The 22,878-nt window shown below is 43.9% G+C and overlaps 1 long non-coding RNA gene across 1 annotated transcript in view; it reads left to right on the forward strand.

Moving 5' to 3' along the window:
• Positions 1-17,609, forward strand: part of LOC144612788 (uncharacterized) — a 76,314-nt gene extending 58,705 nt beyond the window's left edge. The window contains exons 1-3 of the long non-coding RNA XR_013549868.1: positions 11,819-12,028; positions 15,427-15,581; positions 16,259-17,609. This is a non-coding gene — a long non-coding RNA (uncharacterized LOC144612788). Of the gene's footprint in view, positions 12,029-15,426; positions 15,582-16,258 lie in introns of the transcript that reaches the window.
• Positions 17,610-22,878: the final 5,269 nt, after the last annotated feature.

Genomic DNA, 22,878 nt, shown 5'->3' on the forward strand with positions numbered 1-22,878 from the left:
TGTTTTAAGGCACATGGTTTGTGGTAATTTGTTACAGCAGCCATAGGAAGCTAATACAGCAGGTAAGGGCATCCTAGAAAGAGCGAGTCGTATGTACAAATCATGAAAGTGGCAGCACATTGAAGAATCCCCTGAGAAGCCGAATGGATCTGTGTTCAGCAATAGGGAATGGAGAAAGATGGGGCTGGGCAGGTAGCGGGGGCTAGATTGCAAAGGGCCTGGCAGGTCAGGTCAAAGAGTTGAGTGTGTTCCACTGGCATATACTGTGCTGTGTTGCCCAGATCCCCTTTCAGGAGCGGTGGGCTTAAGCTTCATGGAGTGCTGCTAGCAGATGGCCCTGTGTCTCAGTTCTCTTGCACTCTTTCCTGAAGGCAGCCGCCTTGCCTGAACTCGCGCAGCTTCCTGGAGCAGCCTACATCTGATGACTGGTCTACATAGGAGTAGAAAGAGGCTGCCCATCTTACCCCACTTCAGGAGAACTCTGAAGGGCCGTCCCAGTATCGAAAGTCCCCCTTGGGATTAGTTGCAGCTCTGCTGTGATGACTTCTCCATGTGCCCAGTCCTGCCTCCTTTCCTCCTGGCCACAGGTGTTCATGTCAAGAGCTCTGCTGAGTAAACATCGGACCTGCTGGTCTCTGTCTCGTCCTGCTTCCCTGGGAACTCAGTCTGCCAATGTGAGCTAACAAGTCTTTAAGCAAGAGAGCGAAAAGTAAGACTGCCTTGGGTGGTGGTGGTGATAACTCAGATCAGTGTGAGGATGGGCTAGGTTGTGGAGAGATTGGAGGACGGATCAGTTAGGAAAATGGGGCAAAACTACAAGTGAGAGAAAATAAAGTCCCCTAGACAAGGGTAGAGGCAAAAGAAACTCTATGTGTGGTCACCAGCTTTTCCATAAACAACCTCATGGAGAGAAGGTCATCATTCTCAGCGAAGCCTTGTTCACTGCATGGACTAAAAAGAAGTCCTTCCTCACGATGGCCCAATCATTGCATTTTGTCCATCATTTCTAGTCTGGTTTTGTAGAACAGTCAACTTTTTTTCTTTCTTTTTTTTTTTTTTAATGTTTATTTATTTTTGAGAGACAGAGTGCGAGTGTGGGAAGGGCAGAGAGAGAGGGAGACACAGAATCCGAAGCAGGCTCCAGGCTCTGAGCTGTCAGCACAGAGCCCGACGTGGGGCTCGAACTCATGAACCGCAAGATCACGACCTGAGCCGAGGTCGGCGCTTGACTGACTGAGCCACCACCCAGGTGCCCCTAGAACAGTCAACTTTCTTACCAAAAATATGTTCTCTGTTTCTCTGGTGAAAAATCCACTTAGGGAAATAGATTTGACCAACCATTCTTCTTAGAACAAGAAGCCTACCAAATGGTGAAGCCTCCACTAGGAAGTGTTCTTTCAACTTTTTCTTGAATACCTCCAGTATCAGGGAGCTCATCTTTTTGCAAGGCAATGTATTCTCACTCTTAGCAGAATCCTTATATCAAATCTGACACTGCCCATAGCTTTTCACTTTGTTAGTTCTAAGTGAGGCATGATCATCAGCATGGAACTAAGTTTCGTAGCCCTGGTTTTAGAGTCAGACAGAACTGGGCTTAAATCCAGAGTGTGTTCCCAACAGTGTCCTCAGTCCACTTATCTCACCTAGTTTGCTCAATGTAAAATGGGGATAAGAATAGAATATACTTACTGAGGTTGTTGTTTAAAAGAAATGTTTAGGGGTACCTGTTGGCTATGACGTTTGATTTCAGCTCAGGTCATGACCTCACGGCTCATGGGCCCAAGCCCCGCATTGGGCTCCTTGCTGACAGCATGGAACCTGCTTGTGATCCTCTCTCTGTCCCTCCCCCACTTGTTCTCTCTTTCTCAAAATAAATAAATTTAAAAAAAAAGTATGCTTAAAGCATGATAATTGGCACATGGTAAATGCTTAATAAATGGTAAAAAAAATTACTATGGATGTGAGATGTCAATTTAATACATCTCCTCCTAAGTATTGCATTATGATATATGCCCTCTTCAGAGGAGAGAGAGAAAGAAAGAGAGATAGAGAGGGTGTGTGTGTGCCGTCTCTCCATTGAATTGTGAGTGGATATGCACCTGGCCTTCTTGAATTCGATGTATGTTAAGCACAGATATTGTGTGTAGACTCTCATTCAGGACATGCAGAGGATATAATCAAGGTGTCTCTCAAGTTTGTTTGTTTTTTTTTTTTCCTACTTAGAAGAAGAAAGGATTTGCTTTCCATTTACCAAACAGCAGGCCTGCATAATAAGAAAGGATTGATTTTCTCAGCATTCCATTAGCTCTGGGTCTTTAAAGAGAGCATAATGCACTCCAGTGGGGAGATGAATTGCATCATCCGGGAGCTGGAGAGAGACCTGGAGAGGAATCAGGCTGGAATCTTAGCATTCAAAGGGAATAATCTTACTCTCCTCCACATTCACCATATATGTTTTTTTTTTAATTCCCTAAAGTCTGGCAGTTTATACCCACATTTCCGATCCAGACACATGTTTCATAACCAGCTCAGCTGCCGACCCAGTTAAATAATAATGAGTGATTTTTATAAATCTAAACTTTCTCTCATGAGAATCCAGCAGAAGAGGCTGCAGGGTGGTGGTTGGGAGAGAAGTCATCAGTGGTGATGTTCAAACGTCTTTGATTGATGGCGCTAAACACTAGCTGTCTGCAAACCATCAAACCACTGGTGGGAGAAAAAGAATTCAGTGAATCCACTGGTTGTTTTGTCCACCTGCAATCCACACAAGTAAAAGATAGAAATTAAAAGAAGAAAATGTTGCTTTCTCAGAGAATTCAGTGATCTTTTTTTCCCCCGTTGAAGAAAGGTCGCCTACTGGAGGTTGTTATAGGAAATATAGAATAACCAGGGGCTGGGGCGCCTGGATGGCTCAGTTGGTTAAGCATCCAACTCTTGATTTCTGCTCAGGTCATGATCTCAGAGTCGTGAGATCAAGCCACAAATCGGGCTCTGTGCTGGGCATGGGGCCTGCTTGGGATTCTTTCTCTCTTTTCCTCTCTGCCCCTCCCCTCCCAAAATAAATAAATAAACATCTAAAAATATATATATTTACCTGGGTGACTCAGTCGTTTGAGTGTTCAACTTCTGCTCCAGTCATGCCGTTCCCGGGTTCGAGCCCTGTGTTGGACTCTGTGCTGTCAGCTCGGAGCATGGAGCCTGTTTTGGATTCTGTGTCTCCCTCTCTCTCCGCCCCTCCCCTGCTCATGCTCTGTCTCTCTCTCTCTCAAAGATGAATGAACATTTAAAAAAAAAATTTTTTTTTAAAGATTCTCTCTCTCTCTCTCAAATAAAAAAATAATAATAAAAGAACATTGCCAATGGTAAGATGGCAAAGGTTTAACAACAGACTGGGGGGAGGGGTCCCTGATTTGTAGAAAGTGCTTGTGTCTGTGGTGGAAACACTCTCACCGTAGTCTGTTTCTGTTTCAAGCTACCAACATGATACCACCGAATGCGATGTTGGGAAGAAGAATCCAATAGCACCGCATTTTATAGTGTTTCCACCATTCAGATACAATAGAAGTGGTAAACTCAAGAGCACAGAGAATAGTAAAATGTAGTGAAATAATTGGGAAGTGGAGATTTTATTACCTTTGCATTTAATGTATTTATTTGGGTATAAGTTTGCATAATGTAGTTTTTAATTATGGCTGTTTTTAATAGCCAGCTATCAGAATTCCAGAAAATATAACAGTGCATGTGAGCCAAGAGAAGAGGCTCCAACTGAACCCTGACTCTTGTGGCACTTGAAGACAACTCATTTTCCTTAGATGTTGGGGATGGGAGGCATATAAACCTCTCTCCAGTCCCGTCCCCATCCCTAACCATTTTCTCACTCATTCATCTTTTGTTTAGTCAATAACCATTTATTGAGCATACACAGGGCACCGGAAATAGTGAAATGACCAAGAGGAGAGCTCAAGATAGAGAATGGAGCTGACTACAGGAGAGAGTAATAACACACGTGACAGAGATAGAAATGGGCAAGCTGACAGTGAGGAAGGAAGGGTGGCCTCTTGGACTGAGATCCAGGGAGGGCTACCGGCCACTCAGCCTTCAGGTTGCCTCACTAAAAGTTTAACCTCCAAGATCTTTTTGATGCAGTAGATCTTTCCCCCTACAGATACACTGTCTTCCCTCATCTTCCAGGATATCACCCTCTTCTTACCTTGTTAGCTGCTCCTGCTCGGTCCCTTGCTGGCTGCTCTTTACCTCCACAACCTTCTGATGTTGCAGTGTCCCAGATCCCAGTCCTTGGACCTCTTCTCTTTCTTACCTCCCTCATCCAATGGTAAGTTTTCCAGCGTCATGGCTGTAGCTTACCCACCTGCAGTGCTGACCCTTCCTCTGAACTCCAGACTCATTTCTCCACTTGCCCATTTGACAACCCTACTGGACAGCTAGTAGATATCTCACTCTTAACATGCCGAACACCTGACCTTCTGTCCTTTGCAATTTCCTTCTCTTTTATCTTCCCATCCCAGGAAATGGCAACTCCATCCTTCTAGCTATTCAGGAGCTCAAATCTATAGGACATTCTTGCCTCCTCTTCTTCTCTAACACCTCAAATCCAATCTATTGGCAAAGATGATAGATTCTGTCTTCAAAATATCCAAACGGCAACCTTGTCCCACCACTTTCACGACCTTCACTGCGGACCAAACCATCACTATCTCTCACCTGAATGTTTCAATACCCTTCTAATGGGCCTCCCTGCTTCCACTTTGTTCACACCCCTTCCTCCCTTCACCTCTATCACTTCTCAACATAGAAGCCAGAGTGGTCCTGTTGAAAAGAAAAGTTTGATCATTTCATTACAGTGCCTGACATATGGCAAACTTTCTGCTATTGTTGCATTTAAATTCACAGACAATTTATTCTACTCAGTGATACCATGATTTCTAATACCTGATTTTGTTAGTTCTCAAAGATGAATAACTTGTGCTTAAACGGGATACCCAGGATTACACAGGCAACTGAGTAGGTCTTTAGTCTCAGAGATGCTGGCCTGCAGTACAAACAATGCCTTCAGAAGAGCAATTTTATTTTATTTTTTAAGTTTATTCATCCATTTTGAGAGAGAGAGAGAGAGATTGAACACACAGGAGGGGCAGAGAGAGAAGGAGAGAGAGAATCCCAAACAAGCTTCGCACTGTCAGCATAGAGCCTGATGTGGGGCTGGATTTCATGAACCACGTGGGGCTGAGCCTAAGTCAAGAGTTGACTGACCCACCCAGGCGCCCCTCCCTATGTTTAATTTTTAAAAATTGAGATGCTATTTACTTACAGTGAGATTGACCACTTTTAGTGTGTACAGTTCTATGAGTTTTGACTAATGTATGCAATCAGGGAACCACCACCACAAATTGATTCATAGAGTTTACTTTTTCTTGAGTGAAATAGGGATTTCTGGGTATACCCGTGTTACTAAAAAGCCTATAGTCTAGAATATTTTTGAATAAATGCAGAATTCTTGCTCTCAAATCTCTGACAAACACTGATGAAAATGGTAAAATCTCTCTTCCTTTTGGAGGATCCTCTGTGTCTCAATCAATAAGAGGAGTGATTTGTAAATTAGCAAAGTCATTGTTTGGTCAAATGGTTCTATTTTCCCTTGTTTATATATATTTTTTAATTTTTTAAATGTTCATTTATTAAAAAAATTTTTTTTTACATTTATTTATTTTTGAGAGACAGAGAGAGACAGAGCGTGAGCAGGAAGGGGCAGAGAGAGAAGGAGACACAGAATCTGAAGCAGGCTCCAGGCTCCAAGCTGTTAGCACAGAGCGCGATGTGGGGCTTGAACTCACGAGTAGTGAGATCATGACCTGAGTGGAAGTCAGACGCTTAACCAACTGAGCCACCCAGGTGCCCCACCCTTGTATATATATTGCTTTGCATTTTTCCCACTGAGAGTGCAAAAGTCCACCCGTTGGAATACTATGATTGCCTTGTGGTGGGTGAGGTCTTGCACTGTGGGACAGAATCAGTGCAGTCTTAATGCAGGCCAAGGTGCTACATGCTTGTTTGATTTTCATTTTTTCTTAAATAAGGTAGTTCTTTATGGATGCAGATAATGTACTGAATTAACAATAACAATGGGAAAGGACACAAACAATGATGTTCCACACCACGGCTTAAACAAAACCTGCCCTTTCTTAACTAATCTGGGTTTTTATTTGGACAGTTATTATTATTATTGTTTTTATTATGCAATGGTTCTCAACCTTGGCTGCATATAATAATCACAGAGGAGCTTTAAAAACAAATAAACAGGGGCACCTGGGTGGCTCAGTCGATTAATCATCTGACTTCAGCTCAGGTCATGATCTCATGGTTTGTGAGTTCAAGCCCTACGTCGGGCTCTGTGCTGACAGCTCGGAACCTGGAGCCTGCTTTGGATTCTGTGTCTCCCTCTCTCTCTGCTCCTCCCCCACTAATGCTCTGTCTGTCTGTCTGTCTCTGTCTCTCTCTCTCAAAAATGAATAAATGTTAAAAAATATTAAAAAAAAACAAATAAATATGATGCAGGGCCCATCTCAGAACAAGTCTGAAATTAAAATCTGAGTGGCACCCGGGAATCAGAAACAGTTAAGGCTCCCTGGGGATATTCTATTATGCCACCTCGATTGAGAGCCAGAACTGCTACTCTAGCTGGGCACAAAACTTCCTGCGTGGTTTTGAAGGTATTCCCTCCAAAGGTTGGCCAGAGCTGGGGGTAGCCTACTGGAGGGGAAGATTCCAGAGCAGAGGTTAAAGGACCTGTATTAGTTCCAGCTAGCAGAGAAAACTGGACCTCTTTGGGCATTTGTTTCAGGACCAGGAGAAGGCGAAGCGAGTGAGGTGCCTCGAGTGCAAAATTTAAGGAGACACTGGATCCTTACTGCACTTGACCCTGAGAATACATGCCTCTTTAAATTTTGCACCCCCAGTACCTTATTTGCCTTACTCTATTCCCTCATCCTCTGGGTTTCTCATCTGTAAACTGATGAGGCGGGCTTGACTACTATCTTTCCCAGTGCTAATATTTTATGTCCCAAACATAAACCTTAGGCCAAGCTAGAAGAAAATGGAAACTTGTGTAATAATCTGGTTTAGTTCAGTCAGTAGCCAAAGCGGAATAATTCAGACCAAAGGTACTCTCTTCTTCTGCAACAGGAGGGCAGATTTTCTTTGTTCTGGTCTTCAGGAAGGTTGTATGAACATTCCTCAGTGCATATTCCTTAATCCTATCAACAGTCCTCAGACCTCTGCTTCTAGCACTTGTCTTTGACTTTTAGCCCAGGCCATCTACAAATTGCTATGCGTTCGCTTGTGCAACCTAAAAAGTGTCAAAATATGTGTGTTAGTTGGGGAGGACTGAGTTAAGTGTATCCCTGGCTGTGCCCCCTAGGGGTAATATGTATTTTATTTTAAAACTGAAATAACTTGAAAGGAAGGCTTGGGGGGGGGGGGGGGCGGGGAGCATGCGAAGTTAGCTCCTCCTGACGAGTGAGAGACAATTGTTAAATTTTCAGGAATTGGGTGATACGGCCATCATTAAAAATTAACTTATAAGAACTTACAATTAAATAAATTCTATTTAAAAATGGAGGTAACAAATATTCAAAATTCATCATGTACTAATTATTTGACTACATTTTACTACTATCACATTCTTGAGGTTGCTGAAGTCTATTGTACAGAAATATTAAATAATGGAGTATTGCTGAGCACCTCTCCCCAGCTGCACTCGGTGATATCACGCGGTAGCTGGGTATCAGCTGCAATAGGCGTCTTTATACCATGGAAATTGGCAAGTTGTGCAAATCACGGCTTTGTCACTTGGAGATTCAGTTGTTATACATTTGCCAGCATGCCACTGGCTTGGGTTAACTAATGAGTTGAAAAGTATGGTCCTTGGGATGTCCTATTGCCCCTTAGAAAGCAGCTACATGTTAGTGGGGAGAGCTGGGCACTGACTAGTTCTGCTAATACTTTTGGGAATACCGTCTCTGTCCTGCAATTTCCCCCCATCTCTGAAGCAGGCAAAAGTGCAATGCTTGCCCCTGTCATCCCATAAGATCACTGTGAAAAGAAAAACTTATTTTAACTGTCTAAAATAGTTCTGTGGTTTATGTTCTGTGGTTTCATGAATGGGCTCTAAAAAAGCGAATGCCTCATGCAAACACAAGACATCGTTGCAGAGGATCACACAGTCTCAAGAGAACAGTCAACGGATACGAAGGCATATTTCTGTATTGAATTTAGTGTTTGGTTGGATGTGAGGAGCGATAGAATAATGTTCCAATGCCCATCTTTGGAATCTGTGCCCTTTTGGGGGAACCTGATGCACCGGAGCAGTTTTTAAGATGGCACATTTCGGTTACGCTGAGACACTTGAGTGGCTAAATTAACTCATGGCTCAAACTGAGTGCTATTAATAACTCAGAATTTTATGTTAAGATTATTCACTTGTAGGCATCTTTTTTTCACAGAAAAATACGTGTGAACAAAACGTAAAAGGATTAATTTAGCATCATATCCCGTGATTTCAATGTGGGGCAAAGTGGTAAGTTGTCACTGTATTTCCTTTGCCAATACTCACACTTGATCTGCAGCTGTGAACTGAGTTCGGGCCAGAGATGGACAATGTCACCCTCACTCTTGCCCCACTGTGACCATTAGACACAATCTTGAGTTGTCTGAACCCAGCTCTGGACTATAGAGCCTTGGGGAAGTATAAGTTTATGGCAAGGAGTCTGAATCCATTTCAAACCTCAAAGCTTTTTTTTTGTCTTTTCTGTAAAATAATGACTATTTTTCAAATTCATCCAGATTCTGTTCCTATGAGCCAAACACAGTTTTATTTCAAGGCTTTACTGAATCCATAGAGTCTTTGGGTCATCAGGGCTTCCCTATGGTTAAATGGGTTGTCCCCTGGCCCCAAGTGCCTTGTATGAGGGGGCTCATACAAGGGTTGAAAACAAACCCCAATTCCTTTCCATGAGCCATTTGTCCTACTTTGGGGCTGAGTCATCCCCAGGTGGCACCATATTTTAATTGATCCATCTAGAAAGATTTCTTTTATCTCAATTTCATAAATGCATGTAAATACCAGCAGGGGCTCTCTGGGCATTATATATGTTCTCTGTCAATAGATAGATATTAATAAACAACTGTCCAAGTGTTTTGCCCTCAGAAAAAGAAATCTTTATGCCCCAAAAGGTTGGAAAATCCTGTGTGAGATCTTTAATCTGTTTACACCCACATTTCTAATTCTCCTCTCAGTTGTGTGTGTGTGTGTGTGTGTGTGTGTCAGTGTATATGTGTGTATGAACGCAGTTGAAAGTTCTCCCCTCAGAGACCAGATTAACTGGAATTTTTCAGTCTCCATTCTTCCCCAGACTCTGGTGAAGATTCTACCAATATCATGGCTGTCATGGACCCATCCACACTCTACCAGCTACCCTTTGCTGCACAAGATGCCCCAAAACTTATGTTAAAACAATAAACATTTATGATTTCTCATGATTCTGTGGGTCAGCTAGATCAGCTCAGTTGGGGCTGGATGACCTAGCATGACCTTACTTACATGTCTGGTGGTTGGCTCCATGACAGCTGGGGCATTGGGGAAACTTGACCATGTATCTTTTGTCATTCAGCAGGCTAGCTTGGGTTTATTCATTTAGCTGTGAGGTTCCCAAGAACACAGGAGAGTTAGCCCTGATGCACAAGCACTTTGACAGCCTCTGCTCGCACCCTGTTTGCTCAAGTCCCATCAGCAAAGCAAGTAGCAAGTTCAGCTCAGAGTCTGAGTAGGAGGACACGGCCAACTGGCATTGATAGAAATTGTAGCCATGTTTACAAATTACTGTGCTCACTGATTTTAAAGACATTAAGGAACAAAATTCTACTTCCAGTTCCTACCAGAAAAAAAGAACTGTTTCTTGCCTTGCCTAACATTATAGCTATGTAATTTTAAAGTTTCCAATAGCTACATTACAAAAAGCAAAAAGAAACAGATAAAATGAATTTCCATAATGTATTTTATTTAACCCAATATATCCGACATTATCATTTCAGCATATAATCAATATAAAGAATTACGAGATATTTTTCTTTTTACTTTTTCATACTCAATTTTCCAAATCTGGTGTACATTTCATACTAAGAGCACATCTGAATTTGGACAAGCTGCATTTCAAGTGCAATAGCTACACAGGGCTTATGTCTACCTCACTAGACAGCACAACTTTAGAACATGGGCTTCATTTCTTTATTTACATGAGAAAACCGAGGCTCAGGGAGGATAAGTAGTTTTCCCAAGGTCACGTGGCTGGCAAGTGGTTGACCCAGGATTCAACCCTAGGTTAGCTGGACACCAAAGGCTTTACTCTTTCTACTGTACCACATTGGCTGCTTCAACAGGCAGGATTTTAGGGGGGGTGGGGGGAGGAAGCACTGGATCACAGCCTTGCTTTTGAGATGTAAACCATTTCCCTTTTCCTTAGTCCATGGGGTCTAAATCTATCTCTGACTTCCAAGCCTTCCTCAGTTTAGCCTTTAGTGGTTCATCCCCACTGTTCTCCATTCATGCCAGTCTCCCTTCCCACCCTGCACACATATAATATTAACCTGGACATAGTTTACTCCTGCACTACCTACCCTTCCGGTGTCAGTTCACCAACTCTTTGAAAGAAGATGGGCTCTTCTTTCTTTCCTGGTGGTGCTATATCTCCAGAAAGGTTGCGAAGGTCCCAGGAATATGAGGTATGTTAATGATTTCTCTTTATCTTCGCACAACGCATTTTGTATTGTTCTTTCTTGGTAGTGGGAGCTTAATAAGTCGGTGACCCATCTGAGCTGGCATCAGAGGAAGGATCAGGGTGCTCAAAAGAAGGGCCTTGGATGATGGCCTCCAAGGCACCTTCTTTCTGTGAAAGGTAAGGAAGGCAGCTGGCTGACCACGTGACTATACGGCAGGCACGGGGCAGCCTGGTACGTCAGAGGCCCTCAATAGATGTTTTGTTGGAAGAATGGATCGACTGTTCTTCTAAGTCAATTTGAGATCAAAAGCAGGGTTGGATTGACAGACTTCTCGCCACACCCACAAAACCGATAAACATAGTATTTTGCAAATATTATGTAAATGCTGAGTGTAAATTTGGTAGCAGAATAAAAATGGATATTAATCACTGACAATTAAAAACTGCTCAGTCTCTGATTGATCTTTTCCAACACTCTATTTTTCTATCTGAACAGAGTATATTTTCCAACATCTTTTATGTTCCTCTGGTGAAAAAAACCCCAGCGATTAAAGAATATTTCACTTTTGATTGTTCCTTTCAAACATTTTCCTGTTCTGTTTGAAGAAAGCATATTTTTCACCTTTTTTTCCCCCCAACTCTGGTGAAACGTTGGAGCAGTTTTGGTTCTTGAGTTGTTTTTTTTTTTTTTTCCCCCACATAATTAAGCTGATTAGTATCCCATATGGAGTGGAAACAATTGGCTTCACGTATGCTGGTGGATGGTTACCCACAGAGCGGTCACTGTTTACATGCTTCCCATTTCCTTGTTAGATAAAGATCTGGCAGACTTGAACTCTGTGAACATTGCAGCCTCTGGTTATCAGACATGCCTGTATCCTGTTTAGTGGTATGAGATGAGATAGGTATTCTATAATTTTGTACAGAAGGAACTTTGAAGATGCTTACCCAGCATCCATTTCCTTTTGCCTGTTTCTGGCGGCCCCCTGATTTGTTCAGGGAGTCTTTTTGGGTCCATGCAGCCCTGAGGTTTAGGGAAGTTGACTCCACCTCCAGTTGCAGTGTGGGCTTGATTGGTCTGAATAATCTTCCCTCCTTGCTGCAGAAAAAGTCTAGGAATCCAGACCTTAGTTAGTGTGTGACATTCCTCAGGCCAAAGGGATTGGTTCAGGGGTGGGCATCTGACCAAATTCTCGCCAATGAGATGATGCAATGGAAGGTTTGGCAGGAGTTTCAGGGTAAGAGGTCTCACTTTTTTTTTTTTTTTTCCATTTTAGAACATAAATTAATTGAGCACTGTGTCGTCATTAAAAGTACTATTTTCAAGAGATTTATAATGATGTGGAAAATGATTGTGACATAATATTAAATAAAAAGGATTCAAAATTGCTAAAACTCTAGAATCTTAACAATTGCAAAAACTCGTTAGAAGAAAAATGCTAAAGGAGTGGTTTTCTGAGTGACTGAGTTATGATTTTCAATCTGTTTGTCTCTATTTTTCAAGTTTTTTACAGTGCACATGTGACATCTATTGTCTAGGGTAAAGAGTGTTTAAGAGGTCTCACTCTTAACAGCCGTGTTACTGAGCGGAGTGGTCCCTCTTCTTTGGACATTGTTATGGCCAGATTGCAAAGCCAGGAGATGCTACGGTCACCTTGCCGTCAGCCTGACTATGCTGCGAACCTACAAAAGAGGGAGGGACCAAACAGATGATAGAGAGGCAGTTTGGAGGCTGATGGAACCACACTTGATGGCTATTGTACATCTGGACTCTTTTAGTTGCATGAGTCAGTAAATCCCCTTTAAGGTATGAACCAGTTGAAATGGAGTTTCTGTTACTTTTAGCCAAAGGCATCACTACTGATATAGACAATTTTACCAAAGAAATGTGAATCAAAAAATGAGAAGTCAGTTTAACATAAATGTGTGGATGCATATAGGAAACACAATACAAAGCAGGCCTGGGTGGAGTATAGTGTCCCCCCTACCCCCACCCCCACTTCTATCTTCCAAATGAAGAAATGAGTTCATAGAGTTTCGACAAAGCTTTGAAGGGACAGAGCCAGAGTTCCTGCTAGGCTTATAAACCCTAGATATTAACAAAAAGCTGTACTTTGACAAATTCCTTCAGAGAAGCCCTATGGGCAACTTGATACCAGACCCTACCTTCACCTGATCTTAACAGCCAAGCCCAAAGCCTCCTACTTTTTTGTTCATAAAATATTTGAACAGAAAACAGTTCGGAGTATATCCTGGTTTTCGACCCAAGGTTCTGCCTTGATAACCTTGCCGTTTTTCTTCGAGTGATTTGTTTTTTCTTTCTGAAAAAATGCTTAAGAAGATAAGTCCTTCACTTACCTAGACACGAGCATGGCACCCTGATAAAAATAGTGTAGTCAGATTCTGTCTGAACCTCACTTTCTACCCCCAAGCAATTTGTCAAGATATTTTCCTAAATATAGAGAGTTCTCCTGCCAAGAATTCTGCCTGGCAGTTGTCAGGCAATGAAATTGCAATCTCCTGATTACCAATGAATGAACGAATAAATGGTCCTTCCACCAAGAGATGACATCATACTGTATAGATTTACTTCTACTCTTTTTTTTTTTAAGTTTATTTATCTTGAGGGGTGGGAGGTGGAGAGAGAGAGAGAATCCCAAGCAGGGTTTGCACTAACAGTGCCCCGACTTGGGGCTCAATCCCACTAACTGTGAGATCATGACCTGAACTGACACCAAGAGTCATGCTTAATCGACTGAACACCACCCCCCCCCCCCCGCCCTCCCAGGTGCCCCTATCCTATTGCTACTCTTTTGAAGAATCTATTACAGTCCTGGTCTAGAGTGCTACTACCTTTATCTTTTAAAAGGGCTCTGAACTCTCTGAAGCTCAACACTAGGATGAAATATTTTTAAAACTTTCCCCAATATTTGACTATGGATATTATGTCATTATTTACCTTGCAACTATTATTTTGGCACATTGTAAAGCACCAGTAATATGGCCATTGCAGAGTTACACTTGTCTAGTTACACTTGTCTAGTTATTTAACCCTGAAGTTTCTTTTTAAAGGGAATGGTGTGGACAAATGGGTGCATGAAGCATATTTCAGGGAACAGTGAACTGACCAGTATGACTGGAGCAGAGAATAATGGGGAAGCGTTTTCAAATGTAATGTGGAATATCTTAAAACCCAAACTAAAAAGTTTTTTCCCATGGGTGTATGTTTCTAGATGTGGGAGGAATGAGGACTGCAGGCTTTAAGAAGGTGAGTGTGGTTGCAGAGTGCGTGACTCTGAGGCTGGGGCCTATTTCAGATGACATGAAGGGGCCCATGTGCCACTGGAACAGCATGACGGCGGGAGTGGCAAAAAGAGTGGGAACGATGAACCAGAGTAGAAGATGTTAGGAAGACAGAGAATTGACTTCTCTTGGGGACCAACTGGGTAAGGAAGTCCAGACAGAGAGGACATCAAAAGTAATCCTAAGTTTCAAAGCCTCCATAATGGGTGGATGAAATTACCACTGGAAATGTCAGGAAACGCAGAAAAGAGAGGCAGTATTAGGAGATAAGAAAAAGGAATCTGTTCCCCAAATGACTGAGTTTGGGATGGTAGTAGGACAAGAGGTAGTGCTGCCCATTAGGCAGTTGGAAAGATGTAACTAGAGCTGGTCAGGGCTGGAAATAAGATCTGGGAGCTGTTGCCTCCTCAATTCCTCTTTTCTTCTGAGTAGAATCCCACCTGTGTTTGGGTTGCAATGGCTCAGACAGGGAGGATAAATCATGACTGGCCAAGGTCCAAACATGATAACTTATTTCCCTTTGGTTGGTCAAGGGGTGAACATGTGATCCAATTCTGGCCAATGGCCAAGGGACTTCTGGAAGGATTTTCTTCCTGATAAAACAGACCTCCATGAGGAGAAGGCCGTTTGGCTTTCATTTCTTTCCTTCCTGCTTGCGACCCTGTCAGGAGAGAATGGGATTGTTGGAGAGATGTGGCTTGACGTGTTGAGAGATATGGCTGACACATATGTCACAGTGATGGTGACAAAGCGGAAAGAGAGTAAGAACCTTTGGTCAGTCACTGGTGTCCTTGTTGATCTGCTGAACCAAGTCTGGAATTGCCTACCTCCAGACTTCTTGTTACACACAAGTTTATTAAATGTCTTTGTTACTTATGTTACTGTTAGTTGGTATTTTATTACTTTCCCCTGAACATATCTTAACTAAAACAGATGTAATTACTAATGCCTGTGAGAACTGACATAATCTGAGAGGGAGGGAGTAGAGAAAGACAGAACCTGGAGATATACCCATATTAGGAGATGGGAGCTTTTCACTAATCAAACCTTAAGATTTTTAATAAAAAAGGTACATAGGAAATTTGTTTTTAATTATGAAAACATACCACACACAAACATACACTCCTACAACCTCCTTCCTCCAACCACACATTCCAGAAAGCATATGTTCCAAATGAAATGTCAAAAAGGAGATGGGTTTCAGTTTGGAGCTATAGGAGGGCAATTATTTCTCTAATGTGGTTTGCTTCCTGTTGCTAAAACTGAGTCCCTTCAAATGAGATTGTTTGCTAAGTGAGACGTCTCCTTCCTCTTCCACCCTTGGATGAATTAGGGAGCAAGAGGAATCGGTCAAGTTTCCTCACTGTGATGGGCCGAGGAGCTCTGTGTATTCCCTGTGGATAGTGGCCTGCCACTGGAGAGGCCACAGGCTGGAGCAAGGAGCTGACTCATAGGGTAAGGAGAAAATGGCCTGGATCTTTCACAGAGGTAAGCAGTGTCCAATTGCACTGGGGGGAGGAGGGAGAGGTTATGACAAAGAAAGCCGTATCTATTCCACTGAGCAATTAATGCCATTATTTTTCTTCAAAAAGCATTTTCTCTTAAGCCATCGAGGATAATTTAGCCTCCATCTTGACAGAATGTACTAATGACTGCTAATGGATACATTCTTTTAATAAATGAAGAGGCACAAGAAAATTGCCTGATATTAAACAGAGTCCCACATGTCTTATCGGAGTCTATAATGGCCCTATCAAGTGACCTAAATGAAAGAAATGTGACTCTTCAGGGGTTAAAGGAGTCTATTTTTTCTTAGTGCAATATAAATTCGCTGCTGGGAGAACAGTAATTCATTGGTCTATCCTAAGAAATGTTTAAAAGGGGGGCCATATCTCAAGTTAAATGATGCATTTCCTATTGGTAGCGAAGAAAATATGAAATAGAACCTCTGTGCAGTGTGGATGTATATAAATAGCCTCTTATCTGGCAATAGAGCCCAAAACTCTTTTGGGTCTTTGATCCTTGGAATTTTTAGCCCAGAAGTTGAAGAGCCCGGTAATTTGTTATTAATTTTGTCCAATTTTTTTCAATACCTTCCAGGGTGCTTTTTGTTGGTTGGTATGATTTGGTAATTTTAAACTCTATTCTTGGAAATGTTTCTCCAGATTCAAGTAATTCCTCGTACTCTACCTTCAGTGGGACACTTCTAAAAATGAATAAAGAATTCCAACAAATCAATAAGAAAAAGACAAACAACCCAAAAGAAAAATGGATAAAAGAAATGAACCAGAAAATCAAAGAAGAAGAAATGGCCAATAATGATACGAAAAGATGAATGATCTGTATTATAGTCTTTTGCAACTTGCTGTTTTCAATACAACACTATGACTCTAAGCTTTTCATCCACCCGTGGTATTGTGTGTGGCAATATTCATTTTCACTAGTGTGACAGTATTTCATTGGGTGAGTATTCCACAATTCTATTCTCCCCAAAATACATGTAGCATGAATCTATATTTATAATGCTAAAAAACAGCTACAAATCATATATTATATTGCAAAACAATACTTGATAGAACTATTTTTTTTTAAAACCAAGTAATGATAAAGACAAATTTCAAGATAATGTTTCCTTGGGGAAGGGGGAGATTGACATTGGGGATGGGATGAGAGAATGTATCTGTTATCTATTGCTGCATAAGGAACCACACTGAAGCTTAGTGGCTTAAAACAAAAATCAATTATTTCTCATGATTCTCTGGGTCAAGACTTCCCACAGGGTTCTTCCACACAGAACCATCTGGCCCTCTCGTGCAACTGCATTCAGCGGGACTGGGCTGGATGGTCAAGATGGCCCCACCCTCAAGGCTGCTATGCCTTGGACCTTTTCTACTTGATTTCTCTCACCATGTGGTGTCTCATCCTCCAGGGCCTCTTTTTCCATGTGGCCTTTCCCTCCAGCAGGGTAGACTGGATGTTCTTTACAAGGAGAAAACACCCACAGAGTACTTGTGTAATTAAAACTTAATTACAATTAAAATATATTACCTAATGAAAGAGTGCTCTGTGGCCAGATCATTTTTGGAAATGCTGCATACAGCATCCCCTGTTAGAGCTTCATAATGCAAAAAATAAAAAAAATAAAAAAATAAAGCTTGCTAAAGGCTTTGAGAAGTCTCACAAGGAGCAAAGAAGAAAAGACCTGCTTTGGTGAAAGGAGCTGGTAAGAGAAGGCAGAAGCGCTCCACCTTCTCTGTCCTCAGGGATGTAGGAACGGAGTACTGAGGTAGAGAAAGCTCGAAGGCTAGGGCTCATCATCTGAACTCTGCTACTCCTCCTTCAAAGTGCAGTGTAACTGAGGGAGGCTCTGACAGCCTCACACGTGAGGCCGGAAGTGGCCTGGAGGCCAGAGAGTCAACAGTGCTGCTCCTGGAATTAGGTCACCTAGGTCCCAGTCCCTCCCCGCTGCCCTGCCCTGCTCTTGAATTAGCTCACTTTCCTGACTCCTATCTCTAATTTGCTTTAACCCCTCTGACCTGCTTTTAATGTTTATTTATTTTTGAGAGAGAGAGAGAGAGGGAGACACAGAATCCGAAGCAGGCTCCAGGCTCCGAGCGGTCAGCAAAGAGCCTAACGCAGGGCTCGAACTCACGAACTGTGAGATCATGACCTGAGCCGAAGCCGGATGTTCACCGACTGAGCCACCCAAGCATTCCACCTCTGACCTGCTTTGATCAGTTATCCTCTTTGTAATTGTGGATCTTCAGTTTGTCTCTTCTGCCTGGTGGCCTTAAGCTTGTAGGACTTGCTTCTCTCTCTTCCTTTCCTTTTATTTAATGTGAAAGTTAATCCATGACAATTTTAACAAACTCAAATAATACCCCCAAGACAAAAGCCTCCCCTTGTCTGTTCCCGTCCCACTATTCCACTGTCAACTAAGTTTCCTTCCAGAGGAGTCTCTGTTTATGTAAACACACATATGCGTCCATGTGTGTGTATTTGAACAAAAGGGTATGAATATGTTGATATACTTCCATGATCTCCCTTTCCACTTACTATTATAATGTGTACATATAGTCTTTGCAAGTTGGTGCATAAAGACTGATATAATAGCTGCCGTACTCCAAAGTGCATAGGTTCCTTTACTGATTTAGCCATTTCCCTCTTTAATTTTTTTTTTTAATGTTTATTTATTTTTGAGACAGAGAGAGACAGAGCATGAACGGGGGAGGGTCAGAGAGAGGGAGACACAGAATCTGAAACAGGCTCCAGGCTCTGAGCTGTCAGCACAGAGCCCCACGTGGGGCTCGAACTCACGAACCGTGAGATCATGACCTGAGCCAAAGTCGGCCGCTTAACCGACTGAGCCACCCAGGTGCCCCATGACTGATATAATAGCTGCCGTACTCCAAAGTGCATAGGTTCCTTTACTGATTTAGCCGTTTCCCTCTTGATCAACATTTATGTTGCTCCTTTTTTTCTGCCATTGTAACCAGTGTGGCAGTGATCACCCTTGTATGTGAATTTTTGCACATTCAAGCAAACGTATGAGGAACTCCAGAAAAGGCAGTGCTGGCTGGATCTTAGGGCATGCCTGGCCTTCCTTGTCTCATTGCCCTTTTGACCCTGATGTCCTAGAGACCTCTGCTGTCACCCACCTGTGTGCCTGGACCACTCTACAGCTCACCCATTCCAGGACCTGTCTTCTCTGCCCTTCCTTGGGGAGCTAATCCCTTATCACCTGCTCTCTGGAGCTCTGCCCTGGCTGCCTAAGTTGATCTCATCGGTTGACAACTATGCCTCGGTTACTGACTTGCCACGTTGTGTTACCATGATTTTTCTACTTGTCTAATTTCCCCACTAGACCAGAAATTTCCAAACGCATCATCAGTGTCTGACACAGGGCTTGGCACTCACTAAACGAACGCATGAATTCATTAGTCAATTTAACTGAGCTCACACTGTGTGGCAAACAGCTATGAACAAATCCAAACTCCCTGTTCTTGAGTGGAGACATGATAAAGAAATAATTGTAAATAATTGGTCAGCTGACGATAAGTGCTGTAAAGAAAGGTAAGGAAGAGTCTGGTGCTAGAGAAGGCTTTGATTCATGGGTGGATGACATTTGGGCAGAGACCTAAATGAGGTGAAGGACTGAGGCTGCTGATTGTCTGTGAAGAACATTCTAGCAGTGGATGTATGAGTCACCGAATGGAGGCCAGGTAGGGGATTCCTCACTCCCTGGTATGACAGGAGGATACCCCGAAGGCCGAAAGGATCAAAACAAAGTTAACTCAATTATGGAACCTAACATGAATGTCCCAGCTTGGGTTCCCAGGAAGGAGCCTCTGAGATGATTAGTATGTAGGAGGTTTATGAGGGAGAAAGGAAGGAGCCTGGGGGGAAAGAAAGCAAGACTGGACAGAGGGAAAAGCTGAGCTACGATGCTTTTCTCAGAGACGGTGTTCATCAACTCTTGGGAGTTCTGAAGCCAGACGGCCCTTCAGAGTGGTTCCTAATTGGGCTGGACCTTTTTGCCTCGCCTCAGTCATTAGGTATCGGCCGCCACAGGAAGGGGTACAACCTTGGGCACAGTGGTGCTTTTAGCCATCACCGTCCCCAAAGAGGGTCACAACCGAAGGACTGTCTCCCAGCAGCACTCCCAGCAGCTGAGGGGGTGAGTCCTTGGTTTCTGCAGGCCGTGCTGGGTGGGGCAGCACAGTGCTCATCACAGGGGAGACAGGTGGGCTTTGGAAAGAAGAAAAGTTGGGGCGCCTGGGTGGCTCAGTCGGCTGAGCATCTGACTTTGGCTCAGGTCATGATCTCGCGGTCTGTGAGTTCAAGCCCTGCGTTGGGCGCTGTGCTGACAGCTCGGAGCCTGGAGCCTGCTTTGGATTCTGTGTCTCCCTCTCTCTCTGCCTCTCCCCTGCTCATGCTCTGTCTCTCTCTCTCTCTCTCTCTCTCTCTCTGTCAAAAATAAACATTTAAAAAAATTAAAAAAAAAAGATTCTCTCTCCTCTCTGCCCCAACCCCCTCCCCCCCACTCTCTATAAAAAAAATAAACCAAAAAAAGAAGAAAAGTTGATTTCCTGGGCCTGTTTGCTTGCAGGGTCCTTTCCCTTCCTCAGCTCTGCTCAAGGGTGTTGACACCAGCAGGCTGCATTTCTCAAGCGTCCTGTGGAGCTTCTCAAGCTCCCTGTTAGCTGTTTCTGGCCAGGCCAGTAAGAGCTATGGATCAGACATTATAAGGAAGAGGAAGGGGGAGGGCAGGTGTTTCTCTTCTCCCTTTCTGCCCTGGGCAGGTTCTCCATTGGCAGCCTTGTCTCCCAGCTCTACTTCTCCTGTTCAGGCCCAGTGTGTTTCCTGCCTCCGCCAGGGAACCTGAGCCCCTGGGCTCCAGTGAAAGTGCGGTGGCAAACACAAAATGCTCAAATCTCCTTCAAGGAAGGACTTGCTGCCCAACGGCAGGGCACGCAGCCAGCCTCCAGCTGTCAGCTACCGCAGGGTCAGCCTTGCTGGAGGTCGTGCCTTTCCAAACCACCTACATCTGGTGACCGAGGGAGTGCGGTATTAAATGCCTCACCGTGTTGGCTTGATGCGGGATGCTCTGGTGAGCAACCCTCCAGACTTGGCTGAGGTTTAGTTCAGGCTGCACCCCACTGCACCTTCTTCCCCTGACATCCTGCTGCTGCTTCTCCCACTTCCCAGGGGTTGACCCTTAGTAAGTGTCTTATACCCCAAACTATGCTTAAGTCTGCTTTTGGAGAACCCAGCCTCCAATACCACTTCTTTCCCTCCGTCCTTCCTGCCTTGAAGCCTACTGGCTTCCTGTGGTGCTAATCTCTGGGTGGCTGTTTGGACACTTAGATTTTTCCACTGACTGTGTAACCAATTCACTGCGTTACACCCCGATCTGCTTAGATACAAACTGAATTCAGTTTTTCTGGTTAGACTCTGCTTGTTATACTGAGTTTCGCATGCAAATTTAAGTTTATACTCTGGCCTCCTTTTTTAAGCAATTGTGTTTCAAAGGGCCCCCTAACTTAAACACAAATATTTAAAAATACAGTCCTTTCCTTGGCCTCGCGGCCATTTGTCAGTCGGAGACTTGTGACATTGGACCCTTTGAAAGAAATGACAGAGCCAACCGTGGAGGTGTAGCATAAGCAGATGAAACCAGCCAGCAGCAGGTGGACCATAACCCCACACGGTACCCAGACCTGGTGGCCCAGTGCTGCTCCTCCCAGCCACCTGTTCTCAGCTGTCACCTGTGGCTCCAGCTGTGTTTGGACATACAGATCTCCCTCAGCTTGTGAGGGGATTGTGTCCTCATAACCCATCATAAGTTGAAAATACTGTAAATTGAAAATGTAGGGGTGCCTGGGTGGCTCAGTCAGTTAAGCAAGCCTCTGACTCTTGATCTCGGCTCAGGTCATGATCTCACAGTTGATGAGTTGGAGCCCCACATCCGGCTCTGCGCTGACAGTGGGAGCCTGCTTGGGATTCTGTCTCTCCTTCTCTCTGCCCCTCCCCTACTTGTGTGCATGTGAGTGCACCACCCCCCTCTCTCAAAGTAAATAAAACTTAAAAAAAAAAGAAAATGCATCTCATATACCTAACCTCATAGCTTAGCCTAGCCTAATTTGAACATGCTCCGAATGCTTAATTAGCCTATAGTCGGGCAAAATCATCTAACACAAAGCCCATTTGATAATAAAATGTTGAGTAACCCATGTAATTTATTGAACACTGTACAGAGAGTGAAAAACAGAATGGTTGAAGTAGAGCGAATGTTTACCCTTGTGATCACATGACTGCCTGAGCCCAGACTCATGAGAGAGGATCAGAGACTCCATAGCACTAGCCCAGAGAAGACCAAAATTCGAAGTGCTGTTTCTATGGTGGTTTTGCACCACCGTGAAGTCGAAAAATCCAAGTCGATCCATCCTAAGTCAGGGATCATCTGTATGGCACCAACAATCCCTGAGCTGGGTGGACTCTGGCTTCTTTATACTAACGTCTCTCCTCCTCTGAGACTGTCACTGTGTCTGGCTCTGAGGTCGGCTGGTGTCTGTGGTCCCCACTTCCTGGCTCTCTCCGAAAGGCCAGGCTGGAACGAGTGTGAGGCCAGCAGGAGCCTAGGGCACACAACTTCCAGAAGAGTCCCTGGTGGGGTTGTGCCCCTGCAGGGTGGGCAGCTTTCTTTCAAGAGGTAAGATGGGAAGCTGGGGCCGAGCCTGGTCAGAGGCCAGGAGTAGGGGCGGGGGAGCCCCTGTAACAGCCCGAGTATAATTGGGACACAGAAATTGCATCGGTTTGTTTCTATAAGAGAGGATTCGATAGACTGTTATGCCCAGAATTCGTGATCCCCAAAGACCACCAGGGAGCCGAGTCCGATGCAAAAGCAAAAGAACCTTTATTCGAGCTAGCTCGAGCTCAATCCCCTACCTGCACCGACGCAGCGGTGAGATACCAGGGAGAGAGAGCGAGTTTCAAAAGCACAAGGTTTTATAGGGGTCTAGGGGCAGTTGGTGAGGTAATGGCTGTGGCCTCAGCCGATTGGCTGGGGAAGGGTCGTGGCCTCGGCCGATTGGCTGGGGAAGGGTCGGAGTCCTGTTACTGGGCGTGTTTTGATCAGGAAGTTTGAACGGGTGAGCGGGAGGTTACTCAAGGGGAGGAGGCGTGGTCTGAGGTGTCTGTGATTTTCCCGGAAAAGGGGTCATGTCGGGGACATAGTCACTCAAGGTGGAGAACACAGAACAAGATGGAGTCGGCCGGCATAGGC

This window comes from Panthera onca, chromosome C2 (genome assembly GCF_046562875.1).
Source record: "Panthera onca isolate mPanOnc1 chromosome C2, mPanOnc1 haplotype 2, whole genome shotgun sequence".
NCBI lineage: Eukaryota > Metazoa > Chordata > Mammalia > Carnivora > Felidae > Panthera > Panthera onca.